The sequence below is a fragment of the Cervus elaphus genome, chromosome 14 (assembly GCF_910594005.1).
Source record: "Cervus elaphus chromosome 14, mCerEla1.1, whole genome shotgun sequence".
Classification (NCBI taxonomy): Eukaryota; Metazoa; Chordata; class Mammalia; order Artiodactyla; family Cervidae; genus Cervus; species Cervus elaphus.
The window spans coordinates 14,507,068-14,529,221 of NC_057828.1; positions in this window are offsets into that span (position 1 = coordinate 14,507,068).

A 22,154-nucleotide genomic window follows, 5' to 3' on the forward strand; every position below is an offset into this window, starting at 1 on the left:
TGCCTTTCTCTTACATACTAGAGTTACTTAAGTCACTGCAAAGTTACTTAGGGTCAACACCTTTTCCCCCATACACTTCAGTGAATTGTTTCACACACATGTAATATAATTTGATTTCTTTTATACTCTACATTCTAACCTGAAATCCTCCAGCTTTGTAAATGATTTTTAAAATTTGTACACATTAAGATTCACTCTTGATGTTTTTAAGTTCTATTTGTTGTTGTTTAGTCAATAAGTTGTGTCTAAGTTTTTTGTGACACCATGGAGTGCAGCTCTCCAGGTTCCTCTGTCCATGGGATTTCCCAGGAAAGAATACTGGAGTGGGTTGCCATTTCATTCTCCAAGGGATTTTCCTGACCAGGGACCAAACCCATGTCTCCTGAACTGGCAGGCAGATTCTTTACCACTAAGCCACCAGAGAAGCCCTTTAAGTTCTACAAGTTTTAACAAATGTATAATGTCATGTGTTCTCCACTTCAGTATAATACAGAATTTCACCATCTTAAAAAAAAAATCCACTGATCTTTACCTATTCAACTCTCCCCCAACTGTCACCAAACACCTGACAACCTGTTTATCATCTCTGTAGTTTTACTTTTCTCAGAATGTCACATAAATAGAACCTGAGTGTATAGTGTTACAATGCTGGCTTTTACTAAGCAGTATGCACTCATTCACATTCTTGCTTTGCTTAATGGCTCATTCCTTTAAATTGCTGAATGGTATTCCATTGTAGGATGTATCACAGTATATTCATCCATTTACCTATTGAAAGACAGATTAGCTGCTTCCATATTTTGGCAATTAAGAATAATGCTGCTATCGATAATTGTGTACAGGTTTTTTTTTTTTGGACATAAAATTTCAAATGAGGTGGATAAATATATAGGAGTGCAGTTGCTCAGTCATACAGTAATACTATGTTTAGTTTTGTCAAAAATGACAAAAAACTCTCTTCCAAAATAGGTAGAGCATTTCCCATTCTCACCAGCACTAGATGAGACTTCCTGTTGCTCTGCATTCTCACCAGCAACTGCTGTTCTTAGTTCTTCCAGACTTTAGCCATTCTAACGAGTATACAGTGATATCTCATTTTGCTTTTAATTTTTATTGGAGTACAACTGATTTACAATGCTGTGTTAAATATAGAGCAAAGCAAATCAGTTATACATATAATATATGCACTCTTTTTTAGATATTTTTTCATATAGATCATTGCAGAGTATTGAATAGAGTCCTCTGTGCTATAGAGTAGGTTCTTATTGGTTATTTTATATATAGTAGTGTATATATGTTATTCCCAATCTCCCAGTTTATCCCTCTCCTTATTGTTTTAATCTGCATTTCCCAAAAAGATGTTAAATAGTTCTTGATATATTTATTTATCAGCTTCCTAGAGAGATCTTTGTTGAGATATTTAATCCATTATTTAATTGCAGTTTTATTATTTTGAGTTTTAAAGATTCCTTGTATATTTTAGCTTCAAATCTTTTATCAAATGTGTGATTTTTTCAATATTTTCCCCCAGTCTGTGGCTTGTCTTCTGATCCTTTAATCAGTGTCTATCAAGGAGCACAAATTTTCAAATTAAAGTCCAAACTATCCATTTTCTTCCATGCATTGAGTTTTTGTAGATAAATTCCTCTGTATCTTTTTTTTTAGATTCCAGTTTCCCTTTTTTTCCATACTGTGTTGGCTTTTCTCCATCTTTTGCCTTGCCATATAAATTTTAAAACTAGTTTATCAATATCTACAAAATAACTTGATGGAATTTTGATTAGTATTGTGTTGAAGCAAGACATCAAGTTAGGAAGAAATGAAATATTAACAATATTGAATGCTTTAAAAAGGAACATGCAATATCTCATTTCAGTTCAGTTCAGTTCAGTTCACTCGCTTGATCGTGTCTAACTCTTTGAGACCCCATGGACTGCAGCACGCCAGGCCTCCCTGTCCATCACCAACTCCTGGAGTTTATTCAAACTCATGTCCATCGAGCTGGTGATGCCATCCAACCATCTCATCCTCTGTCATCCCCTTCTCCTATTGCCTTCAATGTTTCCCAGCATCAGGGTCTTTTCCAATGAGCTAGCTCTTCACATCAGGGGGCCAAAGTGTTGGAGTTTCAGCTTCAGCATCAGTCCTTCCAATGAATAGTCAGGACTGATTTCCCATAGCATAGACTGGCTGGATCTCCTTGCAGTCCAAGGGACTCTCAAGAGTCTTCTCCAACACCAGAGTTCAAAAGCATCAGTTCTCTGGCACTCAGCTTTATACTCCAACTCTCACATCCATGCATGACCACTAGAAAACTCATAGCCTTGACTAGACAGATCTTTGTTGGCAAAGTAATGTCTCTGCTTTTTAATATACTGCCTAGGTTGGTCATAACTTTTCTTACAAGGAGCAACTGCCTCTTGATTTCATGACTGCAGTCACCATCTGCAGTGATTTTGGAGCCCCAAAAAAATAAATATCTCATTTACCTGGATCTATTTGATTTCCTTTATCAGTGTTTTGTAGTTTTCCACATATAGATCCTAAACACATGCTTTCAGATTTATACCTAAGAATTTCAAAATTTTTGTTCCATTGAAAAATGTTAGTTTTTAAAAAAAATTATAAGTTCCAATTGTTATTTGCTTATAAATAGGGATACCACTGATTTTTGTATATTGGCCTTGTATCATGTAGGCTTCCAGGGGGCTCTGGCAGAATCCACCTGCCAATGCAAGAGACATAGTAGAAACAGATTCAATCCCTGAGCCAGGAAGGTCCCCTGCAGAAGGAAATAGCAACCCAATCCAGTGTCTGTGCCTGAAAAATTTCATAGACAGAGGAGCCTGAAGGGCTACAGTCCATGGGACTGCAAACAGTCGGACACAACTGAGCAACTTAGCACGCACTTGTCCCCTGCAACCTATCTGTATGCAACAGTTCCAAGTTTTTATTTTCCAGATGCTTTGGGGTTTTCTGTATCAGCAATCATGCCATCAGAAAATAAAATCAGTTTTACTGCTTCCTTTCCAATATGTCTACATATTGTTTCTTTATCTTGTTTCATTGTGTGAACTACAATCATGAATAGAAGAAGCAAGTGAGGACACACTTGCCTTCAGAGTTTTTTATCATGATCAGGTTTGGATTTTGCCAAATTCCTTTCCTGCATTAATTGGCATAATCATGAATTTGTTTCACAAATTATTTTTGAATTCTGAACTAGTCTCACACATCTGAATAAATCCCCTTGGTCACAGTACATAATAATATATATACTGCTAGTTTCAGTACGTGATGTTTAAGGACTCTGTGTCTATATTCAAGAAGACATTGGTGCATAGCTTTCTTTTCTTATGATATCTTTACATAATTTTGGTACAAGGATAATGTTGGCCTCACAGGATGAGTTAAGAGGTACTCTTCTGCTTATATTTTCTGAAAAAGACTGTGAAAAAATGGTATTATTTCAAAACTGCTTAGTAGAATTTATCAGTGAAACTAAGCATGGTAGTTTATTTCTTGGAAAGTTACTGAATGAATCTCAGTAATAAATATAAGGCCCCTCAAGTTATCCCTTTCAACTTGGATGAATTTTGGCAGTGTGTATCTTTCAAGGAATTGTTCCATTTCATCTAGATTATCAAATTTGTCAGTAAAGAGGCTGTTCATATCATTTTTTAATTATCCTTTAATGTCCATGGGATCAGTAGTAATGAACTCTCTTTTATTTGTGACACTGGTAATTTGTGTCTTCTCTATTTTTTCATTGGCTAGCCGGGCTATAGATTATTTTTATTGAAATTTCATGTAGCCAGTTTTTGATTTAAATGTTTTTCTCTGTTTTTTAATCTGTTTTCAATTTTATTGATTTCTGCTGTAATTATTATTTCTCCTCTTTTGCTTGCCACAGGCCTAATTTACTCTCCTTTCATTTACTAAGGTGGAAGCTGGGATTATTGATTTTTAGAACTTTCTTAATATATACATTTAATGATATATATTTTCCTTTAAGAGGCACTTTCAATGCATCCCACAAATTTTGACAAATTTAAATTTCTTTTGGTTCAAAATATTTTTAATTTCTCTTAAAACTTTTCCTTTACTCATGGTTTATTCACAAACATATTCTAATTCCCTAATACTTATTGGATTTCCAAGATCAGTAGTTCAGTTCAGTCACCCAGTCATGTCTGACTTATGCAACCCCATGAACTGCAGCACGCCAAGGTTCCCTGTCCATCACAAACTCCCAAAGCTTACTCAAACTCACGTTCATTGAGTAGGTAATGCTAATCAACCATATCATCCTCTGTCATCCCCTTCTCCTCTTGCCTTCAATCTTTCCCAGCATCAGGGTCTTTTTCAATGAATCAGTTCTTCACATCAGGTGGCCAAAGTATTAGAGCTTCAGCCTCAGCATCAGTCCTTCCAAGGAATATTCAGGACTGATTTCCTTGAGTATTGACTGGTTTGATCTCCTTGCAGTTCAAAGGACTCTCAAGAGTCTTCTCCAACACGATAGTTCAAAAGCATCAATTCTTCAGTGTCAGCTTTCTTTATGGTCCAACTCTCACATCCATGCATGACTACTGGAAAAACCATAGCTTTGACTACACAGACCTTTGTCAGCCAAGGAAGGTCTCTGCTTTTTAATACGCTGTCTGGGTTTGTCATTGCTCTTCTTCCAAGGAGCAAGCGTCTTTTAATTTCATGGGTGCAGTCACCATCTGCAGTGATTTTGGAGCCCAAGAAAATAAAGGCTCTCACTGTTTCCATTTTCCATTGTTTCCTTATCTATTTGCCATGAAGTGATGGGACTGCATGCCATGAGCCTAGTTTTCTGAATGCTGAATTTTATGCTAGCTTTTCACTCTCCTCTTTCACTTTCCTCAAGAGCCTCTTGAGTTCCTCTTCACCTTCTGCCATAAGGGTGGTGTCATCCGCATATCTGAGGTTATTGACATTTCTTCTGGCAATCTTGATTCCAGCTTGTACTTCCTCCAGTCCAGCATTTCACATGATGTACTCTGCATATAAGTTAAATAAGCAGAATGATAATATACAGCCTTGATACACTCCTTTCCCAATTTGGAACCAGTCCTTTGTTCCATGTCCAGTTCTAACTGTTGCTTCTTGACCTGCATACAGATTTCTCAGGAGGGAGGTAAGGTGGTGTGGTATTCCCATCTCTTTAAGAATTTTCCAAAGTTTGTTGTGATAGGAGCCACAGATCAAATTTCCAACATCCATTTGATCATAGAAAAAGCAAGAGAGTTCCAGAAAAACACCTACTTCTGCTTTGTTGACTATACCAAAGCCTTTAACTGTGTCAATCACAACAAAATGAATTTTCCAGCTATCTTCCTATTACTGATCTCTAGTTTATTTCATTGTAATCTGAAAACACATATCTATAATTTTTCTTTTAATTTACTAAGATGTGTTTTATTAAAAAGTCTAAAATGGGATCTATCTTACTGAAGACAGGTGATGCATAGGTTGGAAAGAAATTATCTGCTGTTTTAGAATATTCTAAAATAGCTGATTACATCAACTTGATTTTTTCCTTTGTCAATCACCTAACACTCAAGAGTTTTCCAACCTCATTGAGATATAATTGACAAACAAAAACTGTATATGTTTAGGGGAATGTTTTCATATATACATATACACTTTGAAATAGTTGACACAATAAGCTAATTGATATAGTGATTACTCACAGAAACTTTTTCTTGTTTGTGTATGTGTTGAGAACACTTAGATTAACCCTCTCAGCAAACTTCAAGTACACAACACAGCACTGTTTACTATATTTGCATTGTTATACATTAGGTTTCCAAGTTATTCATCTTGAATCATAAGCTTTGTACCCCTTGACCAACATCTCCCCATTTACCCCCAGCCACTGGCAACCACTATGCTAACACTCTGTTTTTACAAGTTTGACTATTTTAGATTCCACATAAGAGTGATTTCATGTAGTATTTATTGTCTTTCTGCGTTTCGTTAATTTTACTTAGCTTAATGTTCTCCAGATTCATCTATGCTTTTACCAATAGTAGGAGTTTCTTCTCTTTTCATTGTATATATATCCCATATTTTCTTTATCCATGGACTTGGGTTGTTTACACATCTTGACTACTATAAATAATGCTATAATGAATATGGGTGCACATCTCTTCAATATCTTTTTTTCCTTTCCTTTAAATATATAGTCAGAAGTGAGACTGATGGATATTATGGCTCTGTGTGTGTGTGTATGTATTGAGATCACTTATCACTTTGGGTGTTAGGTAAATAAACTCTCACCTCACAGAACAGATTCGCTGTTCAAGAATTGCCTCAGTTTTTGTTTAAGAAAGTCTTTCTCCTTCACTTTTGAAGAATAATTTTATTGCATACAGGCCTTCAAGTTGGTGGGATCTTTTTCTGAGCATTTTCAGTATTTCATCAAACTCACAACTTGTTTGTATGTATCTAATGAGATGTCAGTGGAAACAGTAAGAAACTTTACTTGCTTGGGCTCCAAAAATCACTGCAGATGGTGACTGCAGTGAAATTAAAAGACACCTGCTCCTTGGAAGAAAAGCTATAACCAACCTAGACAGCATATCAAAAAGCAAAGACATTACTTTGCTGACAAAGGTCCATCTAATCAAAGCTATGGTTTTTCCAGTAATCAGGTATGGATGTGAGAGTTGGACCCTAAAGAAAGCTGAGCACTGAAGAATTGATGCTTTTGAACTATCATGTTGGAGAAGACTCTTGAGAGTTCCCTGGACTGCAAGGAGATCAAACCAGTCCAACCTCAAGGAAATCAGTCCTGAATATTCATTGGAAGGACTGATGCTGAGGCTGAAGCTCTAATACTTTGGCCACCTGATGTGAAGAACTGATTCGTTGGAAAAGACCCCGATGTTGGGAAAGACTGAAGGCAGGAGGAGGAGACAGTAAAGGATAAGATGGGTGAATGGCATCACTGAGTCAATGGACATGAGTTTAAGCAAGCTCCAGGAGTTGGTTATGAACAGGGAAGCCTGGCATGCTGCAGACCATGTCCAACGGGTTGCAAAGAGTTGGACACGACTGAGTGGACTGAACTGAGCTGAATGAGATATGCACTCTAACTCTTATTCTTATTGCTCCCAGATAAGGTGTTTTCACTCCATGTAGCTTTTTTCAAGATTGTTTCTTTATCTTCGGTTTTCTGCAGTTTGAACATGGTAAGTCTATTCATATTTGGGGTATTATCCTCTATGAACTTCCCAGATTTGTGATTTTGTACCTGTTATTAATTTTGGAATGTTTGGCTATTATTTCAAATAACTCTTCTCTATTCTTTTTCTGGTAGTTTAATTATACAGATGGTACACTTCTTTTGCATTGCACCACAGATCTTCAACACTGTGTTTTGTTTTTCTTCTGTCTTCAAACTCACTGATTTTTTCCTTGGCCATGTTAAGTCTACCAATGGCTCATCAAAAGCACTCTTTATTTCTGTTTTTTTTTCCTCACATTACCTTTTGATTCTTTGCTTTGTTCCAACAATTCTATGATATCTGAGTTCCTCATGCTTTTTCTGTTTGTCATGTATGATCTTTTGCTGAAAGCCATACATGCCGTATTAGGCAATAGGAACTGAGGCAAACATGCCTTGAGTGTGAGCATTATGTTAACCTGCTAAGAGTTGGCTTCTGGTTTTTGGTTTTTTTGGTTTTCTGGGGTTTTTGTTTGGGTTTGTTTGTTTGTTTGTTTGTTTTTTTGCTGTAGATATATATGCCAGTCTCCTTACTTTTCTCTTAACTTTGAACTTCCCTGAAGACTTTTCCTCTGAGAGACTCTGTGACTTTCAGCTCTTTTAGCTGCAACCCACTGTGGCACTAGTTGTAAAGAATCCACCTGCCAATGCAGGAGGTACAAGAGACACAGGTTTGATCCCTTGGTTGGGAAGATTCCCTGGAGGAGGAAATGGCAACCCACTCCAGTATGTTTGCCTGGAAAATTCCACGGAGAGAGGAGCCTGGTGGCCTCCTGGTGGGCTATAGCCCATGGGGTCACAAAGAGTCAGACACAACTGAGTGTCTGAGAAGCACACACTGTTATTGCACTGGAGCCTTGCTGGTGTGATGGTGAGGGGCAGGGGAAAGGGAGGATTCTGGAATCAGCTGATAAGTCATTGTCTTTCAGTGGGCCTGTCTCTGGCCTGTGAAATTCTATACTTCTATTTTTAAGAGTTTAGTGATACAAGGGTCCCTTCCTGTGCCTCCTCCCACCGTTCAACCTCTAGTCCTTTTTCTGGCTGCAGCTGTTTCAATCCACTTCCTTAAAACCCTAACTCCTATGACCTTGTTTTCTCCCTTTAAGAGAGTTTGGAAGTGAAACAGAAAGGAAGAGGACAGGGCACAACCATTAGCATATTACTGACTGGAGATGTATTAATACATCTTTTGTACCCAAACATTATTGACTGGAGATGTATCAATACATTTTTAGAAAGTTATACAATTAACACTGCTATTGAAGTTATTAGAGTTTAAAAGTGATCAAGGGTTCATTATACTACTTACGATCATCATTATTATTCACATTTTGCTCCATTAGGTTTCTGTTCCAACCTTGTGCATGTTATATACTCAATTTTATTACCATAAAATTTTCAAAAATGACTCACCATGAAATTTTGAGTAAAGAAGGACTGTTCAGTGAATTTTATGCAAGCACTTTCTCTGACTGTCCAAGTGACATGTATACTAGTGTCTCAGAAGATGATAGTCTTTCAGAATTTAGTTCTGACTCAGATGATGTGATTATTAGACTGACACAAAGACAAAAGCCTTAGTAATTGATTCTGATATGGAAAGTGAAAATGAAACTCATGGTGCTAGATATGCCTTTGCTTTTGCAGAAGAGAGGGCTAAAGACATTTCAAGAAAATCAGAAGACTTTACAGGTGTGTCAGGTATAACTACTGAATATAATCACCCACAAAGTGTGAGTGAACTAGCAGAATTAATTTTTGGCTGGTCAAAATAAAAACCAGTAGCTACAGGCATCAGTTTCTGCAAAAACTGCTTGGTCAATAGTGAGTTAAAAGAATGACACAATCATTAAGAACAAGAAATGACAAAAACTGGTTAGGAACAGTTAAGCCTAAAATGGCAGAAGATTTGACTTCCAACAGACCTTGAGCTTCATTATACACTTACTGTGATACAGCAGCTAAATGACATACCCAGAGGTACCATGTCAGTTCCGAGACCAACCATAAAAGGCCAGGGCCAGGGCCAGGGCCACTCTCACATTCTCAGATGCCCACACTCTGCCTATGGAATGTCTCTCTCTCTCTAAACAAAGCTGGTTTCACTTTACCGTGGCTTGTTCTTTAATTCCCCGCCAAGGACCCTTACTTCGCAGCCCACCCCAAGGACTCACCCAAGACCTGAGACATTACCATCCTCCCACGCCCCATTTTTCCTACAACACAAGGTCTGGAGGAGACTGGAGTGTAGGAAATTTCCTTGGAGTAGACCTTTGTTACGGACAGGCTTTGATGTATTTCATTAAAGATTACTCCTTCCCTCCCCCTGCAAGTGCCAAGAGGGGATCTCTCACCATGAGAACTTGGTGGCGTTTAGGGGAATAAAGCCCTTAACACTTAAGGAGACTCCTCTAAGCCTGTGGCCCCAGGATTTTCTTACTCTCAGGCTAGTCCAGACTCAGGCTCTAGCAATTCACCAACATTACCATTTAAGAGTTTCTACCATTTTATGAATCCAGAACAACTCCAGATAGGCAGATCTCTGCTATGACTCTCCAGACTCACCTGTTTCTGCAACCTGCTTTGCGACCTCACTGCTCTGATGGGTCTAAGAGTGCTCATTGACTTCCTGGTGTCCAGGTTTTTCACTTTTTCTTGTTTTAAAGACAGAAATGATGACTTCCAAGTTCTTTATATGTCTTAGCTGAAACCAGCAAGGTTTTCCGTTTTCACCTTCCCTAAGCTGAGCTTCCAAAATAGGACAGCTAAAATAAAATGTATAATTAACTTTCCTTTTCTAGCTGGAAAGCAAAGTAAGCAGTATAGTACAGTGTGAACTAAAAAGGGTGGGCTTTGAAGACAGCTTGCCTAGTTCCAAAACCTAACTGCTCTAAGCTTCAAGTACCTAATCAGTAAAATGAGAATAATGAAGTGCCAAACTCAAACCTTTGCAGCAATGAAGGACAATATCTGGCACACAACAAATACTCAATAAATTGCATTAGTATGTTAGTAAAAACATTCCATATATTGGCTGAATCATTGATTCAACTCCATGGCAGGAAATGTCAGTTTAAGAGTCAATAAACCCAAATTCAAATTAGAATGGATTAATCAAAGGAGTTAACAGAGATAAAAAAAACAATCTAAATGATAACCTAAAGCAAATAAAGTAAACAGACGGAAAAGGGAATGGAATTTCCCCCCCAAATACTCCACTTTAGCCTTCATCTGCTAATAGGGTAAATATCAAACTGATTTGACAGTTTCTCCAAGACCAAAAATCTTCAGGCCTATTGCAAATGCGGATAAAGTTAAATGAACAGGAAAGGTTGGTTTTCTCTGGTAAAACTTTACTAGTTAGTATCCTGAGTTCAGATAAAATACATTAATACTTCCTAGAAAGTCAAATGCCAGGAACACAGAACTCTATTTTCAAATAGCATAAAGGAAAAGAGAAGTTTAGTGAGACTGTGAGAACACATTTCAGGTAGGTTTGACCCTTCCACCTGGTAAGAAATATCACATCAGGAAAGTGACATCCGAGCCCCTAAAGAGGCACTCAGGAAAGAACCTGGACAATGACAAATTCTTTGTAGCTGGTAGGCAATCAGATACACAGCCGAAGTCTCCAGAACAATCTGAAGGGGCCAAGAGGGTTTAATGTCCCTAAGAGGAGGGCACGAAGGACTTCTCCACATCCCTGACAGGACTCATACCCTGATCAAGAGCTATCACTGATCTCTCTGGGGAGGATTTAAAGCTAATAAAACCCACCAATCAGCTGAAACTGGTACTACCTCTGTGAATTAAGCTGTATCCTTCACCTACATTAAGAGGACTTGTAACCTTTGCCTGTGTCTTTATAGCTTTCTGTCAATCACTATACAAGCATACCCCGAGTAACTATTTTATAGCAGTCTAGGCCATTCCAGAGCAAGGATAATCACTTAGTCAGAAAAACACCACTAAAAACAGCAACTCTCTGACTTGACAAACAGCTTGAGGAACAAACAGTCCCTTCAAATGTCTCCTCACAAATCTCCAGAGTATCCATGGTGTATGTAAGGTGTGTCTGTGAGGGTCTCAGGATAATCTCAGGGAGCTGTTCCTTCTTTTCTTACACACCACGGAGGCTGATACTGAAGCCATGTCAAAGGGAATCATTCTCACTCTAAGAGCACCTTGAATGAGCCAATTCTACCATAATGATGATCAGTCATCGAGAAGGTCATGTTGCTGCCTAAACTAAAGACACCTTCTTCTGTCAGTGTTACTTTCCCAACAAAGTGATGGAAGGTGTCTCAAATCAAACAACCCATTTAGATTTTACTCACTGTTTTAAGACCCACTCCAGGGGACTTTGTTTTGATTCCATAGAAGTATGGCAGCATAATCCATGTATGCCTGTCTATTCCCTCAGAATGAGAAAGTGCCTCAAAGCCTTAAGGTAAGATCCCCTTAAGATAATGTCCCCTTGAGATAGGCATAGACTACGAACAGAGAGGTCTGGACATACAAGATACACTTTTTCATCAGAGACACTCGCATACACCGCCATCTGTACTAAACTCAAGTATCCTCTCCCACTCCTTATCAAACCCTGACATTATAGATGTTTTGTCTTTTCCTTTAAGACAAACTAATTATAAAACTTTTGATCTGATACTTATAAATTAAACCAAACTCTAAACACAGGAGAAGCTAGCTGCCATCAAATATTTAACAAAGCCAAGAGAACAGAGCTTTGGTCTCAGCTGGGTTTTTCCTAAAGTGACCTATGTTGAGGAGCTCGGGTTCCGCATGGCATTAAAATCCAGAGAGATTAGAAAAGAGCCCGCAGGGCAGGGATACAGACACAGACATGGAGAATGAGTCTGTGGACACAGCGGGGAAGGAGAGGGCTGGATGAACTGACACATACGCACTACCACATGTGAAGCAGGGAGCGAGCAGGACCTGTTTCATAGCCCAGGAAGCTCAGTTCGGTGCTCTGTGATGGCCCAGAGGGGTGAGAGGGAGACTCAGGAGGGAGGGGAGTTAAGTATATATAGGCTGACTCACACTGTTGTATTTGTAAACCAATTATATTCCAATTAAAAATGAAAAATTTTTAATTAAAAAAATAAAATCAGCCACAACTTTCAATTCATTTGAAGTATAATGTTTCACAATACCATAGATTGATAGTATAGTTCAAGCTACTAAGAAGTTAAAAATTAACTGTCTCATTCGACACATGAGGAAACTGAGATGCTGAGAGAAAAAGCAAACATATGTATAATCCAAGATTATTACTAAGAACTGTGTCAAGGCACAATACAAATTACTGAGGATGAAATTAATTACTGATCCTCTTCTTTACAGGAAACAAGAATACTAGATTGTTATTAGAAATACTGGTATAGATTAACTGCATTCAATTCCTCTTTATCCTTTCAATATGAAAAGATTTCAACATCTAAAAGATGTTTCCTTTTCTCTGTAAGATGCTGTAATATCCATGAGACCTCTGAAATGGTAAATGCATATTCCATTTTATTCCAGCTTTCATATCAGAACTCATAGAATCTTAGAATGCTTTTCCTATAGGAAATACAGTTTTATAGTGGCCTTCATCTCACAAATGGAGCTGTTTAATTTAGAGCCAGAGGATGATCCCAGTGTGTTCACAGCACATTTACTGAATTTATAACTATAATGCCTTTGGATATGTATTATACTTATCATGTATTCTACTGATCCATTGAAAATATTTTGCCTCTTACAAGAGGCGCAAGGGGACATTCATAAAGAAATTGAAGTGTGCCTTTTACCTCAAGTTCTAATATTAAATATAATGGATTGGTAAGACAAATAAAAGACCAAGCCATTATCTGATACTTTATCACTAGTTGTCTATAAGAGAATTCAGTGGTCCTTTTTCTTGATACTTTAATGCAGCTGCCTTTAAAGTAGGGTATGAATGACCTTGGGGCACATGAGGACACTCCAAGTAGTGTGTGGAAATGGTCAGTTTTAAGGAAATCAGTTTCTAAATCTGACTAACCATGCGTATTCTTTCTAAAACTAACTTCCCGCACATTCCCTGAAGTACAAGGCATCATTCATAATCAACTTTCTTTATTTTCTCTTTTATAATCTTAGCTCTCCTATTTTACAAAAGAAAATAGTATCATACTGATGTGTAAAAACTTCCAGACACCAAACAAGGCAATATTGAAATTTGGGTGTTGAATTTTGGGCATATTGAGTAGCTTTAATGACTGGCAACAACTTCTTATAAATCAGGTGTGTCCAGCTATTTTCTTTTTAGGAAAACTGGAGAAGCACGCCATCAGTGCTGGCAGCTGATCTTGCTCATAAATGACCATGTGACTGATGACATATAATTGAAAAGACTCAAAGCAGTGAGTGACACTGCTCTAAGATATCTTCTATTTCCATAATTTCTTCATGGGACTTATATCCTTAAAAATGAAAATCAGGATTCTGAGCCCTCCTTCAATATAGCAATAACTAGTGTTCAACTGAAGATTTAGTAACTGTCTGAGAATTTTAGATGTGTTTATTTCATTAAAACATGCATTTAGGAGGGGGAGGAGCCAAGATGGCAGAGGAGTAGGACGGGGAGACCACTTTCTCTCCTACAAATTCATCAAAAGAATAACTGAACGCAGAGCAAACTTTGCAAAACAACTTCTGATCGCTAGCTGAGGTCATCAGGCTCCCAGAAAAGCAGCCCATTGTCTTCGAAAGGAGGTAGGACAAAATATAAAAGATAAAAAGTGAGACAAAAGCGCTAAGGACGGACATCCCTCCCGGGAAGGGAGTCTTAGGCGGCATTGCTTGGGGTAGGGTCCGGGCCTGAGTGCCCTGAGGACAATCGGAGGGAGCTTCTGTGAGTTCCCAACTTGAACTGTGGGAGACCAAAAGAGAGAGAGTAAATTAACCGGCCCGAACACACTGCCGGCCGTTCGCAGAACAAAGAGACCGAGAAAATCCAGAGAAGAGCTCGCAGGCTGCGGACCAGCCCAGCCCCGCTGGAGGCAGGAGGCAGGGGGGAAGGGAAGGTCGCAGAGAGACACAGGAAGCAGGCACCCGACCCGCGCGGGCAGGGACTGGGGCTGGGGACGCGGAGGGCGGAAGGCGCACGCGCCCGACTGGCGCCAGAGGAAACTGAAACTGGGACCGTGGAAGGGAGCGGGCGCGCCACACCTGTGGAGAGTGCGCCCACCAAGCCCCTGGCTGCCTGGACCGCTCTGACGGGGAAAGCACAGAGAGCAGGCGCAGCTTTTCCTTCCTCGCTTTTGTGGAACACCCGAGGGCTGGAACCTCGCGCAGCGCGGGGCGCGCTCCATATGGAGCATCCGGGAGCCTGAGCAGCACAGACGGAGAAAGCGGCGTCAGCCCCTCCCAACAGCGCCAGCCTGTCCCCACGGCGCAAGCCCGTCCCCATAGCATCAGCCCCTCCCCTCAGAGCGACGGAACTAGCTACCTGAATAAGAGTCCACCTCTGCCCGCCTGTGTCAGGGCAGAAATGAGGCTCTGAAGAGACCGGCAAACAGAAGTCAAATAAACAAAGGAAACCGCTTCAGAAGGGACTGGTGCAATAGATTAAAATCCCTCTAGAAAACACCGACTACACCGGAAGGGGCTTGTAGATATCAAGAAGTGTAAGCTGGAACGAGGAGCTATCTGAAACTGAGCCGAACCCACACAGACCGCAACAGCTCCAGAGAAACTACTAGATATAATTTTACTTTTTTCTCTTTTTTTTTTTCTTTTTTTCTTTTTTCTTTTTTATTTTTTCTCTTTTATTTTCCTTTAAAATCCCCTATTATTCCCGATTTACTCCTTAACTTTCATTTCCATAGATTTTTACGATTTTTTTAATTAGGGAGAAAAAAAAAATTTTTTTTTCTTTTTTTTTTCTTCTTTTTTTTCTTTTTTCGTCTTTTTTTTTTTCTTTCCTTTTTCTTTTCTATTTTCTATTTTTCTTTTTCTCTTATTTCTTTTAAAGTCCTCTAGTACTCCTCCTCTACTACTCCTTAATTTTCACTTTCAATACACTATAACCTTACAAAAAAAAAAAAAGAGAGAAGCCCTATTTTTAAACCGAAGATTATTCTCTCCCAATCTTGACTCTCTGTTTTCTACCTCAGAACACCTCTATTTCCTCCTTTCCCCTTCTCTTCCCAATCCAATTCTGTGAATCTTTGTAGGTGACTGGGCTACAGAGAACACTCTGGGAACAGACAGCTGCGTAGATCTGTCTCTCTCCTCTTGAGTACCCCTTTTTCTCCTCCTGCTCATCTTTATCTCCCTCCTCCCTCTCCTCTTCTTCATGTAACTCTGTGAACCTCTCTGGGTGTCCCTAACGGGGGAGAATCTTTTCGCCATTAACCTAGAAGTTTTCTTATCAGGGCTGTATAGTTGGAGAAGTCCTGAGACTACAGGAAGAATAAAACTGAAATCCAGAGGCAGGAGACTTAAGCCCATAACCTGAGAACACCTGAAAACTCCTGACCACATGGAACTTTAAGTAATAAGTGACTGTCCAAAAGCCTCCATACCTACACTGAAACGAACCACCATCCAAGAGGTAATAAGTTTTAGAGCAAGACATACCACGCAAATTCTCCAGCAACACAGGAACAAGCCCTGAACGTCAACATACAGGCTGCCCAAGGTTACACCTAACACATAGACCCATCTCAAAACTCATTACTGGGCACTCCATTGCTCTCCAAAGAGAAGAAATCAAATTGCACGCACCAGAACACCGAAGCAAGCTTCCCTAACCAGGAAACCTTGACAAGCGAATCATCTAACCCCACCCACTGGGTAAATCCTCCACAATAAAAGGAACCACAGACCTCCAGAATACAGAAAGCCCACTCCAGACACAGCAATCTAAACAAGATGAAAAGGCAGAGAAATACCCAACAGGTAAAGGAACATGAAAAATGCCCACCAAGTCAAACAAAAGAGGAGGAGATAGGGAATCTACCTGAAAAAGAATTTAGAATAATGATAATAAAAATGATCCAAAATTTTGAAAACAAAATGGAGCTACAGATAAATAGCCTGGAAACAAAGATTGAAAAGATTCAAGAACTGTTTAATAAAGACCTAGAAGAAATAAAAAAGAGTCAATTAAAAATGAATAATGCAATGAATGAGATCAAAAACACTTTGGAGGGAACCAAGAGTAGAAAAATGGAGGCAGAAGATAGGATAAGTGAGGTAGAAGATAAAATGGTGGAAATAAATGAAGCAGAGAGGAAAAAAGAAAAAAGGATCAAAAGAAATGAGGACAACCTCAGGGACCTCTGGGACAATGTGAAACGCCCCAACATTCGAATCATAGGAGTTCCAGAACAAGAAGACAAAAAGAAAGGCCATGAGAAAATACTCGAGGAGATAATAGCTGAAAACTTCCCTAAAATGGGGAAGGAAATAGCCACCCAAGTCCAAGAAACCTAGAGAGTCCCAAACAGGACAAACCCAAGGCGAAACACCCCAAGACACATATTAATCAAATTCACAAAGATCAAACACAAAGAACAAATATTAAAAGCAGCAAGGGAAAAACAACAAATAACACACAAAGGGATCCCCATAAGGATAACAGCTGATCTATCAATAGAAACCCTCCAGGCCAGAAGGGAATGGCAGGACGTCCTGAAAGTAATGAAAGAGAATAACCTACAACCTAGATTACTGTATCCAGCAAGGATCTCATTCAGATATGAAGGAGAATTCAAAAGCTTTACAGATAGACAAAAGCTGAGGGAATTCAGCACCACCAAACCAGCTCTTCAACAAATGCTAAAGGATCTTCTCTAGACAGGAAATGCAGAAAGGTTGTATAAACGTGAACCCAAAACAACAAAGTAAATGGCAACGGGACCACACCTATCAATAATTACCCTAAATGTAAATGGGTTGAATGCCCCAACCAAAAGACAAAGATTGGCTGAATGGATACAAAAACAAGACCCCCATATATGCTGTCTACAAGAGACCCACCTCAAAACAAGAGACACATACAGACTGAAAGTGAAGGGCTGGAAAAAAATATTTCATGCAAACGGAGACCAAAAGAAAGCAGGAGTCGCAATACTCATATCAGATAAATTAGACTTTCAAATAAAGGATGTGAAAAGAGACAAAGAAGGACACTACATAATGATCAAAGGATCAATCAAAGAAGAAGATATAACAATTATAAATATATATGCACCCAACATAGGAGCACCGCAATATGTGCGGCAAACACTAACGAGTATGAAAGAGGAAATTAATAGTAACACAATAATAGTGGGAGACTTTAATACCCCACTCACAACTATGGATAGATCAACTAAACAGAAAATTAACAAGGAAACACAAACCTTAAATGACACAATGGACCAGCTAGACCTAATTGATATCTATAGGACATTTCACCCCAAAACAATCAACTTCACCTTTTTCTCAAGTGCACACGGAACCTTCTCCAGAATAGATCACATCCTGGGCCATAAATCTGGTCTTGGAAAATTCAAAAAAATTGAAATCATTCCAGTCATCTTTTCTGACCACAGTGCAGTAAGATTAGATCTCAATTACAGGAAAAAAATTGTTAAAACTTCAAACATATGGAGGCTAAATAACACGCTTCTGAATAACCAACAAATCATAGAAGAAATCAAAAAAGAAATCAAAATATGTATAGAAATGAATGAAAATGAAAACACAACAACCCAAAACCTATGGGACACTGTAAAAGCAGTGCTAAGGGGAAGGTTCATAGCATTACAGGCTTACATCAAGAAACAAGAAAAAAGCCAAATAAATAAACTAACTCTACACCTAAAGCAATTAGAGAAGGAAGAAATGAAGAACCCCAGGGTTAGCAGAAGGAAAGAAATCTTAAAAATCAGGGCAGAAATAAATGCAATAGAAACTAAAGAGACCATAGCAAAAATCAACAAAGCTAAAAGCTGGTTTTTTGAAAAAATAAACAAAATTGACAAACCATTAGCAAGACTCATTAAGAAGCAAAGAGAGAAGAACCAAATTAACAAAATTAGAAATGAAAATGGAGAGATCACAACAGACAACACTGAAATACAAAGGATCATAAGAGACTACTACCAGCAGCTCTATGCCAATAAAATGGACAACTTGGATGAAATGGACGAATTCTTAGAAAAGTATAACTTTCCAAAACTGAACCAGGAAGAAATAGAAGATCTTAACAGACCCATCACAAGCAAGGAAATCGAAACTGTCATCAAAAATCTTCCAGCAAACAAAAGCCCAGGACCAGAGGGCTTCACAGCTGAATTCTACCAAAAATTTAGACAAGAGCTAACACCTATCTTACTCAAACTCTTCCAGAAAATTGCAGATGAAGGTAAGCTTCCAAACTCATTCTATGAGGCCACCATCACCCTAATTCCAAAACCAGACAAGGATGCCACAAAAAAAGAAAACTACAGGCCAATATCACTGATGAACATAGATGCAAAAATCCTTAACAAAATTCTAGCAAACAGAACCCAACAACATATTAAAAAAATCATACACCATGACCAAGTGGGCTTTATCCCAGGAATGCAAGGATTCTTTAATATGTACAAATCAATCAATGTAATACACCACATTAACAAATTGAAAGATAAAAACCATATGATTATCTCAATAGATGCAGAGAAAGCCTTTGACAAAATTCAACACTCATTCATGATTAAAACTCTCCAAAAAGCAGGAATAGAAGGAACATACCTCAACATAATAAAAGCTATATATGACAAACCCACAGCAAGCATCACCCTCAATGGTGAAAAATTGAAAGCATTTCCCCTGAAATCAGGAACAAGACAAGGGTGCCCACTCTCACCACTACTATTCAACATAGTGTTGGAAGTTTTGGCCACAGCAATCAGAGCAGAAAAAGAAGTAAAAGGAATCCAGATACGAAAAGAAGAAGTGAAACTCTCACTGTTTGCAGATGACATGATCCTCTACATAGAAAACCCTAAAGACTCTACCAGAAAATTACTAGAGCTAATCAATGAATATAGTAAAGTTGCAGGATATAAAATTAACACACAGAAATCCCTTGCATTCCTATATACTAACAATGAAAAAACAGAAAGAGAAATTAAGGAAACAATACCATTCACCATTGCAACAAAAAGAATAAAATACTTAGGAGTATATCTACCTAAAGAAACAAAAGACCTATACATAGAAAACTATAAAACACTGATGAAAGAAATCAAAGAGGACACAAACAGATGGAGAAATATACCGTGTTCATGGATTGGAAGAATCAATATTGTCAAAATGGCTATTCTATCCAAAGCAATCTATAGATTCATTGCAATCCCTATCAAGCTACCAACGGTATTTTTCCCAGAACTAGAACAAAGAATTTCACAATTTGTATGGAAATACAAAAAACCTCGAATAGCCAAAGTAATCTTGAGAAAGAAGAATGGAGCTGGAGGAATCAACCTGCCTGACTTCAGACTCTACTACAAAGCCACAGTCATCAAGACAGTATGGTACTGGCACAAAGACAGAAATATAGATCAATGGAACAGAATAGAAAGCCCAGAATTAAATCCACGAACCTATGGACACCTTATCTTTGACAAAGGAGGCAAGGATATACAATGGAAAAAAGACAACCTCTTTAACAAGTGGTGCTGGGAAAACTGGTCAACCACTTGTAAAAGAATGAAACTAGAACACTTTCTAACACCATACACAAAAATAAACTCATAATGGATTAAAGATCTAAATGTAAGACCAGAAACTACAAAACTCCTAGAGGAGAACATAGGCAAAACACTCTCCGACATAAATCACAGCAAGATCCTCTATGACCCACCTCCCAGAATATTGGAAATAAAAGCAAAACTAAACAAATGGGACCTAATGAAACTTAAAAGCTTTTGCACTACAAAGGAAACTATAAGCAAGGTGAAAAGACAGCCCTCAGATTGGGAGAAAATAATAGCAAATGAAGAAACAGACAAAGGATTAATCTCAAAAATATACAAGCAACTCCTGAAGCTCAATTCCAGAAAAATAAATGACCCAATCAAAAAATGGGCCAAAGAACTAAACAGACATTTCTCCAAAGAAGACATACAGATGGCTAACAAACACATGAAAAGATGCTCAACACCACTCATTATCAGAGAAATGCAAATCAAAACCACAATGAGGTACCATTACACGCCAGTCAGGATGGCTGCTATCCAAAAGTCTACAAGCAATAAATGCTGGAGAGGGTGTGGAGAAAAGGGAACCCTCTTACACTGTTGGTGGGAATGCAAACTAGTACAGCCGCTATGGAAAACAGTGTGGAGATTTCTTAAAAAAACTGGAAATAGAACTGCCATATGACCCAGCAATCCCACTTCTGGGCATACACACTGAGGAAACTAGATCTGAAAGAGACACGTGCACCCCAATGTTCATCGCAGCACTGTTTATAATAGCCAGGACATGGAAGCAACCTAGATGCCCATCAGCAGATGAATGGATAAGGAAGCTGTGGTACATATACACCATGGAATATTACTCAGCTATTAAAAAGAATTCATTTGAACCAGTCCTAATGAGATGGATGAAGCTGGAGCCCCTTATACAGAGTGAAGTAAGCCAGAAAGATAAAGAACATTACAGCATACTAACACATATATATGGAATTTAGAAAGATGGTAACGATAACCCTATATGCAAAACAGAAAAAGAGACACAGAAATACAGAACAGACTTTTGAACTCTGTGGGAGAATGTGAGGGTGGGATGTTTCAAAAGAACAGCATGTATACTATCTATGGTGAAACAGATCACCAGCCCAGGTGGGATGCATGAGACAAGTGCTCGGGCCTGGTGCACTGGGAAGACCCAGAGGAATCGGGTGGAGAGGGAGGTGGGAGGGGGGATCGGGATGGGGAATACGTGTAAATCTATGGCTGATTCATATCAATGTATGACAAAACCCACTGAAATGTTGTGAAGTAGTTAGCCTCCAACTAATAAAAAAAAAAAAAACCCATGCATTTAAGTAATATTTTTATTTTCATATTCAGTAGTTCATCCAAATGTATGTTCTTTTGATCAATTGTATACTAATGACAATTTGAGTCAAGCCTTAAAAAGCAATAGAAAAGATCAATGGAATTAAGAGCTGATTCTTTGAAAAGGTAAACAATATTGATAAACCTTTAGCCAGATGCATCAAGAAATGAGAAGAGAGCATTCAAGTCAATAAAATTAGAAATGAAAAAATAAAAAGTTACAACCAACGCCAAAGAAATACAGAGGATCATAAGAGATTACTACAAACAGCTATATTTCAATAAAATAGACAACTTAGAAGAAATGAGCAAATTCTTAGAAATATACAGTCTCCCAAGACTGAACCAAAGAGAAATAGAAAATGTGAAAACACCAATTACTAGTAATGAAATTAAATCAGTAATCAAAAAAAAAAAACTTTCAACAAACAAAAAATTCAGGACCAGATGGCATCACACATGAATTCTACCAAATATTTAGAGAAGAGTTAACATCTATCCTTCTCAAGTTATTTCAGAAAAAATTGCAGAGGAAGGAATACTTCCAAATTCATTCTATGTGATCACCTTGAAACCAAAATCAAAGATACCACAGGAAAAAGAAAATTACAGACAGATATCACTGAAAATAGATGCAAAGTGCTCAAAAAATATTAGCAAGTTGAATCCAACAATAAATTTAAAAAGATCATACAACACAATCAATTGGGATTTATCCCAAAGATTCATTAATTTGTGGATTCTGAATCAATGTCATACATCGTATTAACAAACTCAAGAGTAAAAACCATATGATCATC